Raw genomic sequence first — 17,504 nt, 5'->3', positions numbered from 1 at the left:
TTTGTATGTAAGGAGAGAGCAGCATTTTCTTGTGTTTATCTGCAAAGCACTCATGCAGAAACTTCCTGTGTATCTATCATCATTCATTCAATTTAGACTTACAAATGACCAAACCCAGTCTCAGGCTTGGATAACACTGGAGGCCCCTTCGGTCTCCACAGAGGTGGGTGAAGCTGCTTTCTTTTTTTTTTTTTGGGCCCCCTTCGTGTGGAACAACTTCCAGAGCTCTCTGAAATGAGATGTTCTGCTCCCCCTTAGTCAGTTCAGAGTGATGATCAGAAACCACTAAGTTGATAAATGTGTCTGTTATTCTTAATATGTTTTGTAATTGTATATATTGTATGTGTTTGATTTATTTATGCAGGGCTCATCTGTAAAAGAGACTGTAGTCTCAATACGACTTCCGTATAATTTGTGACCCCTTTTTTAATGTCAAACCTGGCAAGACATCTTAAATAAATAATACACAACACCACACAGCTGTACAACACTGGGGTTAAATGTAGATGTCTGAGGAACTGTCTTCCATAACGGTTAGCTTTTCAAAGTTATTTTGAATAAATTCCAACAATTTACATCCTATCACTAACATATGAATTTGTTATTCATGTCCCACTGCATTCCAGCCCTACCCATCTGATCTCTGAGCATTTACAATAAGCTTTATAGGAGATGTAGACAGCCACAGCACATTGGTTAGGAGGTAATAAAGAGAGTATCAATCTACCTTTCATTTCCCCTCCCAGCGCCGTTATTTAATATCCATCTCAGAGATTATGCACAGCTGTGTTCAGAAGCGTTCCGTGAATGCCTTATGAAAACACTATCTGCATAGGAACAGTGCTAGTATACTGTCTTGAGAATAGATCTATAACTACTGTATTAAAACTTTACAATAGAGACATTTTACATTGAGATGGTGGTGACATCCAAATGCCATAATAGCATCTCAAAAGTAGAAAAAAATAATATTAAATATTTTTTCAATATTTAATTTAACTTGTTTGGAATCAGCCAGAATAGCAACATGTTTTATTGTTGCATCCTATGATCTTATTTGACAATTTTTCAACCAGAGAACTTTCCAACTCTCCTTCTATTGTCTAGCCTAGTGGTTAGAGACAACAAGGTGAACCATTCTGTCGTTGTGCCCTTGAGCAAGGCACTTAACACTAATTGACTGAACCCGAATTGACTGAACCCTAATTGACTTAACCCTAATTGACTGAACCCTAATTGCTCCTGGAAGTTTCTCTGGATGACTAAAATGTCAAATGTCATTCTTCCTGATGAAGAACTCAGGTGAGACTCATTATAGGGTTCGGTTTAGACTCATTATAGGGTTAGGTTTAGACTCATTATAGGGTTAGATTTAGACTCATTATAGGGCTTTAGGGTGAGACTCATTATAGGGTTAGATTTAGACTCATTATAGGGCTTTAGGGTGAGACTCATTATAGGGTTAGATTTAGACTCATTATAGGGCTTTAGGGTGAGACTCATTATAGGGTTAGGTTTAGACTCATTATAGGGCTTTAGGGTGAGACTCATTATAGGGTTAGGTTTAGACTCATTATAGGGCTTTAGGGTGAGACTCATTATAGGGTTAGATTTAGACTCATTATAGGGCTTTAGGGTGAGACTCATTATAGGGTTAGATTTAGACTCATTATAGGGCTTTAGGGTGAGACTCATTATAGGGTTAGGTTTAGACTCATTATAGGGCTTTAGGGTGAGACTCATTATAGGGTTAGGTTTAGACTCATTATAGGGCTTTAGGGTGAGACTCATTATAGGGTTAGATTTAGACTCATTATAGGGCTTTAGGGTGAGACTCATTATAGGGTTAGGTTTAGACTCATTATAGGGCTTTAGGGTGATACTCATTATAGGGTTAGGTTTAGACTCATTATAGGGTTAGGTTTAGACTCATTATAGGGTTAGGTTTAGACTCATTATAGGGTTAGGTTTAGAGTCATTATAGGGTTAGGTTTAAACTCATTATAGGGTTAGGTTTAGACTCAAAATAGGGTTAGGTTTAAACTCATTATAGGGTTAGGTTTAGACTCATTATAGGGTTAGGTTTAGACTCATTATAGGGTTAGGTTTAAACTCATTATAGGGTTAGGTTTAGACTCATTATAGCGTTAGGTTTAGACTCATTATAGGGTTAGGTTTAGACTCATTATAGGGTTAGGTTTAGACTCATTATAGGGTTAGGTTTAGACTCATTATAGGGTTAGGTTTAAACTCATTATAAGCCTGTTGGGTTAGAAAAACATGGCTGACGGTATCTACATGACACACATCTATTTGAAGGTGACTCTCTGCAGTATGGATCCCAATATAACAATGTTGTGATGTCATATGAATGAGACACTGCATGGGGGTTGTGATTTGCTTGACTTTGAAGTTGGCACTTTTCCTAGAGAGAAAGAAGGCTTCATTACTATTCACAATGCCACGTGTGAAGACGAGTCCAAGGCTGAACCAAGCCATGGATAATGATAACATTCTCTTCAAAACTATACATTGGATCTAATGGGATTGAGCAATGAGCTTCAACTTTTACAATTGCAAAACATGTACAGTTTGGCAACAAAGACTTGGGAAAATAATGTAGAGAGAAAATTTGAAGTTTCAATGTCAATCAAGCAGAACATCTTTCCATGCAAACATTTCACTCGATTCCAGAAAAAGTTATTTTGATCCGTAGACAAGAGGTTTAATCCAGCAGACAACTCTGCTTCTCTCCTCTCTCTAGAGACAGAGCTGAGCAAGGGGGGGGGGCTTGTAGCAGACAGCTCCTGGATCACTTTACATGACAATATGATAGACAGGCCAGTCGGGCAGTGTAGTATTATCAGACTGACCTGTGGAAGAGGAGAGAGGGGGGGAAACACCTTCACCTTCCCAAAGAATCTATTGATCTGGCATCTTAAACGGAAGTTTGATGGAGTGACTCCAGAAATGGAGTAGCAGCAAAAAACTTCTCTATCCAAAAAACTGTGATGTGAGTTTCCATGGATATACAGTACCAGTCAAAAGTTTGGACACACGTCATTGCAGGGTTTTTCTTTATTTGTACTATTTTCTAGAGATTGCCAAGAGTGTGCAAAGCTGTCATCAAGGCAAACGGGTGGCTAATTTGAAGAATCTCAAATATAAAATATATTTTGATTTGTTTAACACTTTTTTTGGTCTCTACATGATTCCATATGTGTTATATCAGTTGTCATGTCTTCACTATTATTCTACAATGTAGAAAATAGTAAAAATAAAGGAAAACCCTGCAATAAGGTGTGTCCAAACTTTTGACTGGTACTGTACATTAAGAGATATTTCTTAATGCATTGCAAGCTGGACTTGCAAAGGGACACAATCTTGGCAACGCCAGGCTCTATCTCTCCTGGTTCCATTGATCGTCTTGGTAACGCCAGGCTCTATCTCTCCTGGTTCCATTGATCGTCTTGGTAACGCCAGGCTCTATCTCTCCTGGTTCCATTGATCGTCTTGGTAACGCCAGGCTCTATCTCTCCTGGTTCCATTGATCGTCTTGGTAACGCCAGGCTCTTCTTTCCTGGTTCCATTGATCGTCTTGGTAACGCCAGGCTCTATCTCTCCTGGTTCCATTGATCGTCTTGGTAACGCCAGGCTCTATCTCTCCTGGTTCCATTGATCGTCTTGGTAACGCCAGGCTCTATCTCTCCTGGTTCCATTGATCGTCTTGGTAACGCCAGGCTCTATCTCTCCTGGTTCCATTGATCGTCTTGGTAACGCCAGGCTCTATCTCTCCTGGTTCCATTGATCGTCTTGGTAACGCCAGGCTCTATCTTTCCTGGTTCCATTGATCGTCGACAGACTGGCAGACAGACAGGTTTATTGTCAAGATCTATTCAGTCTCCCTTTAAAAGATCTACAGCCTGGAAGTTTCCTTATCTAGTTGTCACAAGAGGAATAATGGTAGATTTCTCTTGACTGAGTAATGACTTTGGTCTTCATAGCTGGGGCAGATGAAATTCCAAATGCCAAAGGGGTTCCTACTGATAAGAATGAACCATTGTAAAATAGCTAAATCATATTTACTCTTCGTTATTTGTGTTCAGCTAAGACAAATACCTTGTCCATATGTCTTAATTCTTCAGTCAAATTTGTGAAAAATCTAATTTAGGACCCAATGTACAGTAAATGCTTCAATCATATATCAATCCCAAGGGAAAATAAATCAAACATTTCACATTTCCTTTGCATTATTTTCTAGTTAGAAATGTCAACACGACGAAATAATAATCAAAAATAATATCTATTTAATAAAAGAAAGAAGACATCAAGATATTCCATACATCATTACAGTCACCAACACAGACGTGATAACTTCACATAAATTGGCATGAAAATCCTTCACATCTTGTCACGTCAGTTAATCTGATATTACTGTAAATCCCTCTAGAGGGCAGTAAAGGGACATGTTAGTTAACTACACATAGAATACAACCAGAGCCAATATAAAGATCATTATCATTTGACCTCTCATTTGACCTCTATTCAACCGTTTGAAATTCAAACGTTTGATTGGATAGTCGAATAACTCTTGGTAGCTATCGAGAGTTGTGAATAGTATTAGTTCAATATATATATATATATATATATATATATAAAAAAATACTGGTTACCAAACAAAGGGTTTCTCGAGAATTCTAGGAAAGGGCACAGCAAGCAAACGATATATATATATATTCCTTTCCTAGAATTCTCGAGAAACCATTTGTTTGGTAACCCATATTTTTTACATCTATGCATTCGGAGAAAAAAATTGTTGAGTGCAGCAGGATTAAATAAAACATGTTCGTTGTGTTAGCCAAATAGTCGGGGAAGACTATACTGTTAAAATAAATACATTTTACACAATTGATACCATAATTGTTCATGTGTTTGATGGTGGCCATGCTCTATGATACAGACATTACATTACGCAGGTGCAAATTATTCTGTATCGTTCTGAATCATTGTGGAAGTTAGGCTACTGAAACATAATGTGTGTGACAATACAATTCAAATACAATGATAGTTAAAATTGTATTGTCACATGCACAAGTTCAGTGAAATGCTTAACTTGCATGCTCTACCCAACAGGGCAGTAATTAATATCAACACAGGTATAACTAATAATAATAATAATAATAATAATAATATATATATATATATATATATATATATATATATATATATATATATATATATATATATATATATATATATAAGAAAAACACAACAAATAATTAATAAAATAGAATAGGGTCAGTGCCAATACCAAATGTACAATGTGCAGGGATAATGGAGTATTTCAGGTACATACATATAAGAGGATATTAGGAGAAAGTGATTGGTGTTATTAATCATAATATTTAAAAAAATTATTAATAATATCATAAATATAATAAAGGGGAAAGAGGAGAGCCATTCATAACTACATTTTGAAGCATGTGACTGAAGTATCATTGTTTTGGACACTATTGCAATAGCTTCAGCATCTATAAAACCATAATGCAATGTAAAACCAACTGCTTATCAATTAGTGGACGTGTAAGAGGCAACACCAGTCACATATAAAACTGCACATCCAGGTGAAATACTCAGGTGTCATACTTAATTAGCAGAATAATAGTTTATCATTCAACTAAGCAATGGTTAATTACCACAACTAAGGACTACTAAGCAGTGGTTAGTTACCACAACTAAGGACTAGTAAGTAATGGTTAATTACCACAACTAAGGACTACTAAGCAATGGTTAATTACCACAACTAAGGACTAGTAAGTAATGGTTAATTACCACAACTAAGGACTACTAAGCAATGGTTAATTACCATTGAAGAATAGTTTATCATTCAACTAAGCAATGGTTAATTACCATTTGAAGAATGGTTTATCATTCAACTAAGCAATGGTTAATTACCACAACTAAGGACTACTAAGAAGTGGTTAGTTACCACAACTAAGGACTGCTAAGCAGTGGTTAGTTACCACAACTAAGAGCTACTAAGCAGTGGTTAGTTACCACAACTAAGGACTGCTAAGCAGTGGTTAGTTACCACAACTAAGGACAACTAAGCAGTGGTATAGGCCCACATTTGAATGTATATAAAACTAAGATTATGAACACTTTTAAACAAGTTTAGATCTAAGCACAACAGCCTTATCAATCTCTGTTAGCCTATACTGCAATCCATATCAATTATCAGAAAACATTTTTCTAAGAGTAAATTCAGGCATGTCATCTAAGTCAGGAAATCATTAACCAATCAATCTGGATAACATCCGTGAATAAAATATGAATAGCCTCCATTTTATCATAAAAGGTAAAGGCAGGCCTATGGTTACTTAGATAATAACATCGAAAAAAGCTTCAATAACAGTATGTCATCGCCTGCTGTTTTAGAGGCTATGTGGAGAGATGGAGACTGACGGATCTGTTGACCTGTGAATCCCCTCAATAAAATTAAGCACCGGGAACGTTGAGCATGAATATGGTGTCTTAGCTTCCCTTATAGCCTATTGCATGTAGTTTTCGAGCATGGAGCGTATGGATACTGTGTTTAGTATACAGCATATGTGTTCATCAAGAGCACTAATCAGTCCAATATCAAATAACGGACCTATTGGCAATGCTAATGGTAAAGAAGATAATGCCCCCCGAAGTTGAAAGCTGCCTGCCAGTCTCTGTGTGCATTATCCATAATGCTATTGGCCAGGGAGTTCTGGCTTAGTTAGGATACTCATTAACTGTCATGTGGGTTAGCAGCGTGGTTAAGGTTAGGGTTAGGTGACTGTGCCAGCTAGTGACCGTTCTGCGATTCCTGACGAAAAAACGCTAACTTGCTTAATAAACATGCAGTCAAAAAAACGCACCTGTCGAATAGTATGCACTAGCCTAGCTTGCCCATATTAAACATTTAATTTGAAAACAATGTAGCTATATTGACCATGCACGGATTGAATAACTCATGACCGACCGACAATAATGGTCATGCGACAGCTATGGTTGAAAAGTATAGTCAGTAATACCCTATAGGCTGCTTGAAGAAAATATAAATGTTTTGAAATAGGTCGTGACCATAACTATAACGGCGTCCACTACAGCTAGGATGAACTGAATGTTAATTGCACTATGGATGATGTGACTGACCAAATCCGATGCGTAAAGACATGGCGCAATGGGGGTCCTCTGTTTTAACACTGAATGCGATTATTGTGATTTTATCTATAAATGATTTGATAACATTACGGTGGCATGCATGCAACCCCAGTTATCGAGGGATGCGAATCAACTGCGATGCGGCAGATGGTCGGCAGGTTTGCGTAAATTGGTGGTCCATTCGGATTCCTTTAGCGATACCGACATCATAAAGTATTTTCCTCTATATAGGTTGAACAATTTCCTCTTAAAATGTACATAACATTTCCATATGACATGAGACATTGATAACTTGTAGGCTGGTATTGAGAATTAAATAAACTGATACTATAAATTAATGTTGTTTCCTATTTGTTTTTTACTTGACTGTAGTGAGGATAATAATAATGCTTACCTTATATCCCTTGAAACAGAATATGTAAAATCAATCGCAATTCCCGTCACGTAGCGACATCACTGCTTTAGAAGAAGTGCCATATAATTACACTGAAGTGGAATAGGGGAGAGAAAAATATCCTCTTCGGGTAGCTGGAATCAAATAAAACGCAAATCAATAGGGTTATCCGCTACAGAAAATGATCCATGTCCTAAAAAAGTCTATGGTCCACATTCGAAAGGCAAAACAAGCATTGCTTGCAGAATAACTTTGTAGCACGAAGAGCGCGACGTAATTCCTCTTCAGATATCTTGAGTTAAGCGTGGGTTCAATTACGGGCGGCAGGAGAGATGCTGATGGTCCAAGTTGATTGATTCACATGAAATAGCCCTGGCCCTACGTGTGTGTTAAAAAAATAATAATAATGTTTTCTCCTGATATTAAATGGTGAAAACCGCTTGTATGAAAGACCGTTTCACTGAGCATGTGTTAAAGCTTTTTACAAGCGCAAAAACTTCCATCCAAGAGCGCGCAAAAAATGAAACAGTTTGGTACGATGTCTGAAAACTTCAGTTCTGACAGCACTGTTTTCATTTTTGTAAATGTTATTATACAGCAACAACAAAAAAGAACACATAAATGAACTGTAGCCTGGGTAGTGTTCTGTCCCCCAACGGAGTTTGGGTGAAAGTGTTCCTTAGTGCGGCATCACTTACAGCAGGGCTGACGGTATGCTGTATCAGTGTGCTAAGCTGTGCCTAGTTGTCTCAGTAGCATTGTATGAACCCGATCCCTCAGTACTGCCCACCTCTCTGCCTCCGACTGACATCACTGTGAGAGGAGGAGCCTACAGTAAACAATACAGCTCCCATCTTCTCCCATCCTCTTAAAGCTGCACTGTAAACAGGAGATCCCTGCATTGTTTTAGCTGGGTGTGTAGAGTATAGTGTTGACCACCACAAGCACAACAAGATGCATCGGCTCTTCTGTAGCCTAGCCTAGCCTGGCTCCAATAACCGCCTGAGAAAGAGGGGGCACTGCACCAGCCTAGCCTAGTCAATCTGGCTCCAATAACCGCCTGAGAAAGAGGGGGCACTGCACCAGCCTAGCCTAGTCAATCTGGCTCCAATAACCGCCTGAGAAGGAGGGGGGCACTGCACCAGCCTAGCCTAGTCAATCTGGCTCCAATAACCGCCTGAGAAGGAGGGGGCACTGCACCAGCCTAGCCTAGTCAATCTGGCTCCAATAACCGCCTGAGAAAGAGGGGGGCACTGCACCAGCCTAGCCTAGTCAATCTGGCTCCAATAACCGCCTGAGAAAGAGGGGGCACTGCACCAGCCTAGCCTAGTCAATCTGGCTCCAATAACCGCCTGAGAAAGAGGGGGCACTGCACCAGCCTAGCCTAGTCAATCTGGCTCCAATAACCGCCCGAGAAAGAGGGGGCACTGCACCAGCCTAGCCTAGTCAATCTGGCTCCAATAACCGCCCGAGAAAGAGGGGGCACTGCACCAGCCTAGCCTAGTCAATCTGGCTCCAATAACCGCTTGAGAAAGAGGGGGCACTGCACCAGCCTAGCCTAGTCAATCTGGTTCCAATAACCGCCTGAGAAAGAGGGGCTGCACTGTTCACTTTTCAAATAAACGTTACTTCTTAACAGGGGAGGTCATGACCATGCCCATATTAAATCATTAGTGGCTGAAAACGATCCGAAGGCATCATGTATTCCCAAGTCCAAATGATTTGCTGACTTGTGTCACGTTTTAAATGCAAAGCCAACGTGATAATGCCTTAAATCCTTATGGGAAACACTTAGCATAAAGTTGCTCTTAAAGTTGTTCTTATACCTAAGTTATAACAATGTGATGACATTATAGTAATATGTTGTTACGTAGTAAATGCTCTGTTATTGCAAATCCAGGTAGTGTAGTGTTTTTTTTTAATGCTATTAAAATGTAATAACTGTCCTAAATCCACTTGGGTGAAAACAAGTTGTGGGTATTTCATATGTGAACGAGTACAAATTGGGGAATGAAATAGATCTCCATTTGGACAGTTAGGACCCTATATGTATGTTTTATGGGGCATCATCCAGAAGTCAGTGGTCAAAAAGGGATGTTAGTGAGCCTTCAGAGGTCATCAGAGGTCAATGTCCCCTCCACCATGTAACAATTGATCACCTCTGTCAGTTTAACTCTGCCTTCCTGCAACAAATCACCTTGTTTTGAACCTGTTAACCCCCAGGCAAGGTTTCCTAAACAACAGCCAGCCAGCCAGCCTGCCAGCCAGCCTGCCAGCCAGCCTCCACCTGTGTCTCCTCGTCCACCCCCATCTACCCAACCACTTAGTGTGCATCCCAGATGGCACCCTATTCCCTACTGCATTACTTTTGACCAGAGCCCTCCGAGAAATGGGCTTCCATTTGGGATGTAGACAATCTATCCCCCTCCTATCCTCCATCTATCCCCCTCCCTCCCTCCCTCCCTCCCACCCTCTATCTATCCCCCTCCCACCCTCCATCTATCCCCTTCCCACCCTCCATCTATCCCCTTCCCACCCTCCATCTATCCCCCCTCCCACCCTCTATCTATCCCCCCTCCCACCCTCTATCTATCCCCCTCCCACCCTCCATCTATCCCCTTCCCACCCTCCATCTATCCCCCTCCTACCTTCCATCTATCCCCCTCATACATTCCATCTATCCCCCTCCTACATTCCATCTATCCCCCTCCTACATTCCATCTATCCCCCTCCTACATTCCATCTATCCCCTTCCCACCCTCCATCTATCCCCCTTCCTCCTACCTTCCATCTATCCCCCTCCCACCCTCCAGCTATCCTCCTTCTACATTCCATCTATCCCCCTCCTACCCTCCATCTATCCCCCTCCCACCCTCCATCTATCCCCCTCCTACCTTCCATCTATCCCCTCCCACCCTCCATCTATCCCCCTCCTACCTTCCATCTATCCCCCTCCTACCTTCCATCTATCCCCCTCCCACCCTCCATCTATCCCCCTCCTACCTTCCATCTATCCCCCTCCTACATTCCATCTATCCCCCTCCTACCCTCCATCTATCCCCCTCCCACCCTCCATCTATCCCCCTCCCACCCTCCATCTATCCCCCTCCTACCTTCCATCTATCCCCCTCCCACCCTCCATCTATCCCCCTCCTACCTTCCATCTATCCCCCTCCTACCTTCGATCTATACCGCTCCTACCTTTCATCTATCCCCCTCCTACCTTCCATCTATCCCCCTCCTACCTTCCATCTATACCACTCCTACCTTCCATCTATACCGCTCCTACCTTCCATCTATACCGCTCCTACCTTCCATCTATCCCCCTGAAGTAGGTGCCACACTCCTCACCCACTAAGACAGAGGGAACCAGTAGGGCAGGTGATCGGTGTTGTTCAGTGCAAATAGTGTTTCACACTATTGTTTCCCAAGTGGTACCCTCTTCCCTAAATAGTTCACTTATTTTGACCAGAGACTTGTAGGTCCTGGTTTAATGTAGTGCACTACATAGGGAATGGGGTGCCATTGGGACATAGCCAGGAGGAGGAAAGTAAAATAAAGTATTAAAAAGAGACAGAACAAGCCTAGTTTACAATTCAAGTGTGTACTTTGATTGGTAGAAAAAAAATGATAAAGTAATGAACTTGATGTGTAGACCTTAAATCCAGCACTGACCTGGATATGCAAGAGAGAGTTATTGTTGCTATATTATCTCAGGAACACTATATAGCATACAGATTTGCCATAACTCCTTTACAACCTGTTCCATTCTATAAGGCCACAGCTAGAGCTGTCTGTGGTAGACCTGAAGGGCTTTGATCTACGTATTCTTAATTATACTGTTTGTCAATGTAGGACTTCTTCAAGGCATGTTTAAGAAATGCTAATGTGAAAGCCTTCAAGCGTTATAAAAAAGGCACAAAACTCCTCATGCATTATTCAAAGGGCTATTTTGCTCATCTACGCCCAAAACTAACTTTAGGAGGGACAAGCTGTGCGTTTTTTGATCGATCAGGACAATCCTCACTGTAAGAAGAGGGTGTATGGAGGGACAGGTCCTGAACTTGTCCATTTTATTTTCCATCAATGCACCAATTGTCAATGCATCAAAATACATTATTAAGGGATCTATGGGAAGGTCCAAGTTATGTACGTACAGCATATGTCAAAGTAGGATTTAGCTCAAAGTGTGTAGCAGGTTAGCATTTTTTGTTGTTGTCATGAATGTTGTTCTGGAGGCAGCTTTGCAGAGTGGTGGTCACTAGCTGGCACTGCCACAAAGTCATAAAATCTCATTTTAAAACTAACCCTAACATTAACCATAATGCCTAACCCTAACCTCCAATTTAGACCCAAAAGCTCATTTTTGTTTTCATAAATTTTTATAATGTAGACAGTTTTGGGGCTCCATTCAAGCTGAAGCGTTACATATTCCGCAGTATAAATTTAAAGGCAATTTCATATTGAGCCAACTGATATGCATAATTTACCTTGGATGCTGTCCCTGCTAAAGTGGGAACATTGCCTTTAAATTTCAATCACGCTGTACCTCTGAACTTCCGCCATGCAGATTGAATAGAACCATTTTGACATTGCAGCTGGCCACATCTAGCAGAAATCACTCAGTTCTGCCTCCAGGGTAATACTCATGACAACAAACGTCAACCTGCTAGTGTTTATCCTGGGGACTAGTGAATGTATGTTCTGATTGATTACGCATGGCTGTAAGGAAACATAGAAAACAGTTTGCAGATATGTCAGATCAAACCTGAACATTAGTGCATGTTTCACTATTCCTTATCAGACGCCGGCATTTCAAAAATAAGTTTGCGTATATATTAAAAACGGTAGGTTCTGATGATCAAAATAGGAAATAAATGCGATTGATAATCCAAAGACATCAAATCAAACTTTATTTTAAATTGCATTTACAATCGCGACACACAGTAAAACAATCCCTTTTAAAGTAGTAAGAAGCAACAGGAAGCAATAAAGGAGAGGAATAAAAAAAAATCATCAATCCTCTGTCAATACTTACAATCAAAATTGGTTTCACTACATGCCTGTGGTATGACTGGTCAAAAGTAGTGCATTACAGGAACAGGGTGCCATCTCAGCCACAGCCTCTGGTCATTTCCTGCTAAATGTAAATCACGAGAACCTGTAGAGAGTAAACTGGGATGCAGCCGGTCTACAGATAGACAGGGATACAAAGCTTTTGTTTCCTCTACAGATATGATCAAATGGAGTTTTCCTCTAACGCTGACTTCAATCTGCATGTTGTAGGCTTCTCCGCTGGATCCATGACTCATTACCTACACTTTAGTCCGCATCCCAAATGGCAACCTATCCTTATGGGCCCCGGTTAAAAGTAGTGCACTACATAGGGAATAGAGTGCCATTTAAGACGTATCCCTTGAAGAGAAATTATTGGAAGAAAAAGCACACACTAATATACCTTATCAGTGGACTACAGCTGGGCAAGGATCGGGAGGGTTGGAAGGGTAAGGGAGGTAAATTGCAAGGTATGCCTCCCGTATATTAGCATTTCAGGTTCTTTATAAAAATAAAAAAATGATTCATCGTTTCACACCGTTTTAGATGACCACGTTGGTATATTATCCTTTTAACTTTACAGCTCAACCCATCTGAAGAGAAGCACAATGCATTTGCCAGTTTTTTTCCCCCTTCTTGAATCTTTCCTGTTCAACAACCATTCAAAATCCTCGCTATTGATTTCCTGGCTTTTGATCACTTCACCTCAATTGTTAATATTGGTATTACAATATTATGCTTTTTCTGATGACATATGAGGGTTGTCTGGGTGTCAAATACATGACTGGGCTAAAGAAAGTACTAAAGAGACATTTTAAGTTAGATAAATCCAGACAAACCCTTCTTTATCAACCCTTATGGGCTGTGTAAGTATCCATGGCAAAGTACTCCATGCATTTCTCTTTTTCTTTAGCTCCCTCTATTACTCTCTCAAGGATCTCAAGAGATAGAAGCTGTCATTTGAGAGACAGTGAAGTGAAAGAATGAATAAAGCTATAGCTGTTATTTTATTGACAACAGAAATGGGCTTGTTGAAAGATGGCCAGAGAGAGTAATAGTAACCAGGCTTGACCTTTGTCATACAAACATGCACCATTCAGTTTCTATCCAATAAACCGGTTTGGCATTCAAAAGAGAAAGGGCCTTCATGCATGACCATCATTGGCTTGTCTCAAAATGGACGACGCTAAACAAAAGCTTCAGAGAGCTGCCTCTATTTTACAGACGTGATAGTGAGCTCGATGGAATATGTAAGATTTCAACAGTGGTGGAAGCTACTCTGAAAATATGGTTGACCAAGTAACCAATTATTTCACACTGAAGTATGTTAAAGCTACCCTAAGAGAAATACACACTACATGACCAAAAGTGTGTGGACAGCTGCTCATCAAACATCTCATTCCAAAATCATGGTAATTAATATGAAGTTGGTCCCCCTTTTGCTGCTATAACAACCTCCACTCTTCTGGGAAGGCTTTCCTCTAGATGATGAAACATTCCTGCGGGGACTTGCTTCCATTCAGACACAAGAGCATTAGTGAGGTCGGGCACTGATGTTGGGCGATTAGGCCTGGCACGCAGTCAGCGTCCCAAAGGTGTTTGATGGGGTTGAGGTCAGGGCTCTGTGCAGGCCAGTCAAGTTCTTCCACACCGATCTCGACAAACCATTTCTGTATGGACCGTTTCACTTCACTGGAACTAAGGGGGCTAGGCCGAACCATGACAAATAGCCGTAGACCATTATTCCTCCTCCACCAAACTTTACAGTTAGCTCTATGCATTGAGGCAGGTAGTGTTTTCCTGGCATCCGCCAAACCCAGATTTGTCCGTCGGACTGCCAGATGGTTAAGCGTGATTCATCACTCTAGAGAAAGTGTTTCCACTGCTCCAGAGTCCAATGGCGGCGAGCTTTACACCACTCCAGCCGACACCTGGCATTGCGTATGGTGATCTTAGGCTTGTGTGCGGCTGCTCAGCCATGGAAACCCATTTCATGAAGCTCCTGACGAACAGTTATTGTGCTGACGTTGTTTCCAGAGGCAGTTTGGAACTCGGTAGTGAGTGTTGCAACCGAGGGCTGGAGATTTTTCCACGCTATGAGCTTCAGCACTTGGCGGTCCCTTTCTGTGAGCTTGTGTGGCCTACCACTTCATGTCTGAGCCGTTGTTGCTCCTAGACATTTAAACTTCATAATAGCAGCTGTACAGCTCTAGCAGGGCAGAAATTTCTATCCTATGACAGTGCCACGTTGAAAGTCACTGAGATCTTCGGTAAGGCCATTCTACTGCCAATGTTTGTCTATGGAGATTGCATGGCTCTGTACTCGATTTTATACACTTGTCAGCAATGGTATGGCTGAAATAGACGAATCCACTAATTTGAAGGGGTGTCCACATACTTTTGTATATATAGTGTATATAGTTTACTTAACTAAAGTTACTACATCCAAACTATTTTGTGCAAAATTATCATATGTAAGTCTAAAATGGCATACACTACAACTTGCAAGGACAGATCATGTTGGGGTCATACAGTGCCTTCATAAAGTATTCATACCTCTTGACTTATTCAACATTTTGTTGTGTTACAGCCTGAATTCAAAATGGATTTCATATTTTTTTTCTCACACCCATCTAGACATAATACCCCATAATGAGAAAGGGAAACATGTTTCTAGAAATGTTTGTAAATGTATTGAAAATGAAATACAGAAATATGTCAAGTATTCACACCCCTGAGTCAATACATGTTAGAATCCCCTTTGGCAGCGATTACAGCTGTGAGTCTTTCTGGGTATGTCTCTAAGAGTTTTACACACCTGGATTGTACAATATGTGCACATTATTATTAAAAAAATTATTCAAGCTCTGTCAAGTTGGTTGTTTATCATTGCTAGACAGTCATTTTCAAGACTTGCCACAGATTCTCAAGCCAATTAAAGTCAAAACTGTAACTAGGCCTCTCAGGAACATTCAATGTTGTCTTGGTAAGCAACTCCAGTGTATATTTGGCCTTGTGTTTTAGATTATTGTCCTGCTGAAAGGTGACTTTGTCTCCCAGTGTCTGTTAGAAAGCAGACTGAACCAGGTTTTCCTCTACAATTTTGCCCGTGCTTAGCTCTATTCTGTTTCTTTTTGCCGATGACAAGCATATCCATAACAGGATGCAGCCACCACCATGATTGAAAATAGGAAGAGTGGTACTCAGTGATGGGTTGTGTTGGATTTGCCCCAAACATAATGCTTTGTATTCAGGACACACAATTAATACGTTTGCCACACTTTAGTGCCTTATTGCGAACAGGATGCGTGTTTTGGAATATTTTTTTTTCTGTACAGGCTTCCTTCTTTTCACTCTGTCATTTAGGCTAGTATTGTGGAGTAACTACAATGTTGTTAATCCATCCTCAGGTTTCTCCTATCACAGCCATTCAACTCTGTAACTGTTTTAAAGTCACCATTGGCCTCATGGTGAAAATCCCTGAGTGTTTTCCTTCATCTCCGGCAACTGAGTTAGGAAGAACGCCTGTATCTTTGTAATGACTGGGTTTATTGATACACGTTCCAAAGTGTAATTAATAACTTCACCACTCTCAAAGGGATATTCAAAGTCTCCTTCGTTTTTTTTTTTTTACACATCTACCAATAGGTGCCCTTAGTTGCAAGGCATCCGAAAACCTCCCTGGTCTTTGTGGTTGAATCTGTGTATGAAATTCACTTCTCGACTGAGGGACCTTACAAATAGTTGTATGTGTGGGGTACAGAGATGAGGTAGTCATTCAAAACCATGTTAAACACTATTATTTCAGTAGTTAGCTACACCGCTACATGGTAAAACAGTAGTGTGTAGTTCCAGTAGTTAGCTACACTGCTACATGGTAAAACAGTAGTGTGTAGTTCCAGTAGTTAGCTACACCGCTACATGTTAAAACAGTAGTGTGTAGTTCCAGTAGTTAGCTACAGTGCTACATGGCATAGTAATTAACTACTGAAAACACTACCTACATTTAAATTTAGTAAAGCTATTCCCAAGCTACTGCAAAATATAGCTTAATTTTGAGGTGAACTGCATATGGTTTACTAATCCCCAACACAAGAATTCAAACATCCTCATTATTTTGATAAAAATATAATTAGTACGTCATTCTGAAAGTATTCATACCACTAGACGTGTACCACATTTTGTTAAGTTACAGCCTTATTCTAAAATGGATTAAAACCTTTTTCCCATCAATCTACACACAAAACCCCATATTGACAAAGCGAAAACCGTTTTTTCAAATTTTTAGAAGAAAAAAAATGAAATAAAAAAAACTGAAATTCCTTACATAAGTATTCAGAGCCTATGCTATGAGACTCAAAATTCAGACACAAGAGGAAACCTGGCACCATCCCTATAGTGGTGGCAGCATCATGCTGTGGGAATGTTTTTCAGACGCAGGGACTGTGAGACGAGTCAGGATCGAGGGAAAGATGAATGGAGAAAAATACATAGAGATCCTTGATGAAAACCTACTCCAGAGTGCTCAGGACCTGATAATGGGGTGAAGGTTCACCTTTCAACAGGACAACGAGCCTAAGCACACAGCCAAGAAAATGCACGAGTGGCTTCGGGGCAAGTCTCTGAATGTCCTTGAGTGGCCCAGCCAGAGCCTGGACTTGAACCCGATCGAACACAGCTATTTTCAAAGACCTGGAAATAGCTGTGCAGCGCCCTTACCCATCCAACCTGACAGAGGCTGAGAGAATATGCATAGAAGAAGGGGAGAAACTCCCCAAATACAGGTGTACCAAGCTTGCAGCATCATACCCAAGAAGACTCGAGGCTGTAATCGCTGCCAAAGGTGCTTCAACAAAGTACT

At 40.6% G+C, this 17,504-nt stretch overlaps 1 protein-coding gene across 3 annotated transcripts in view; it reads right to left on the bottom strand.

The window, feature by feature from the left end:
- LOC106612267 (protocadherin-11 X-linked) overlaps positions 1–8,381 on the bottom strand; it is a 267,425-nt gene extending 259,044 nt beyond the window's left edge. For all 3 annotated transcript variants that reach the window (XM_045724242.1, XM_045724243.1, XM_014213274.2), the window contains exon 1: positions 7,589–8,381. The gene's annotated coding sequence lies outside the window, so the exon portion shown is untranslated. The remainder of the gene's footprint in view (positions 1–7,588) is intronic.
- Between the last annotated feature and the right edge of the window lie 9,123 nt (positions 8,382–17,504).

Source organism: Salmo salar, chromosome ssa09, assembly GCF_905237065.1.
Source record: "Salmo salar chromosome ssa09, Ssal_v3.1, whole genome shotgun sequence".
NCBI lineage: Eukaryota > Metazoa > Chordata > Actinopteri > Salmoniformes > Salmonidae > Salmo > Salmo salar.
The sequence above is the reverse complement of the archived record's forward strand: the minus strand, read 5'-3'. Positions and strand labels throughout refer to the sequence as shown.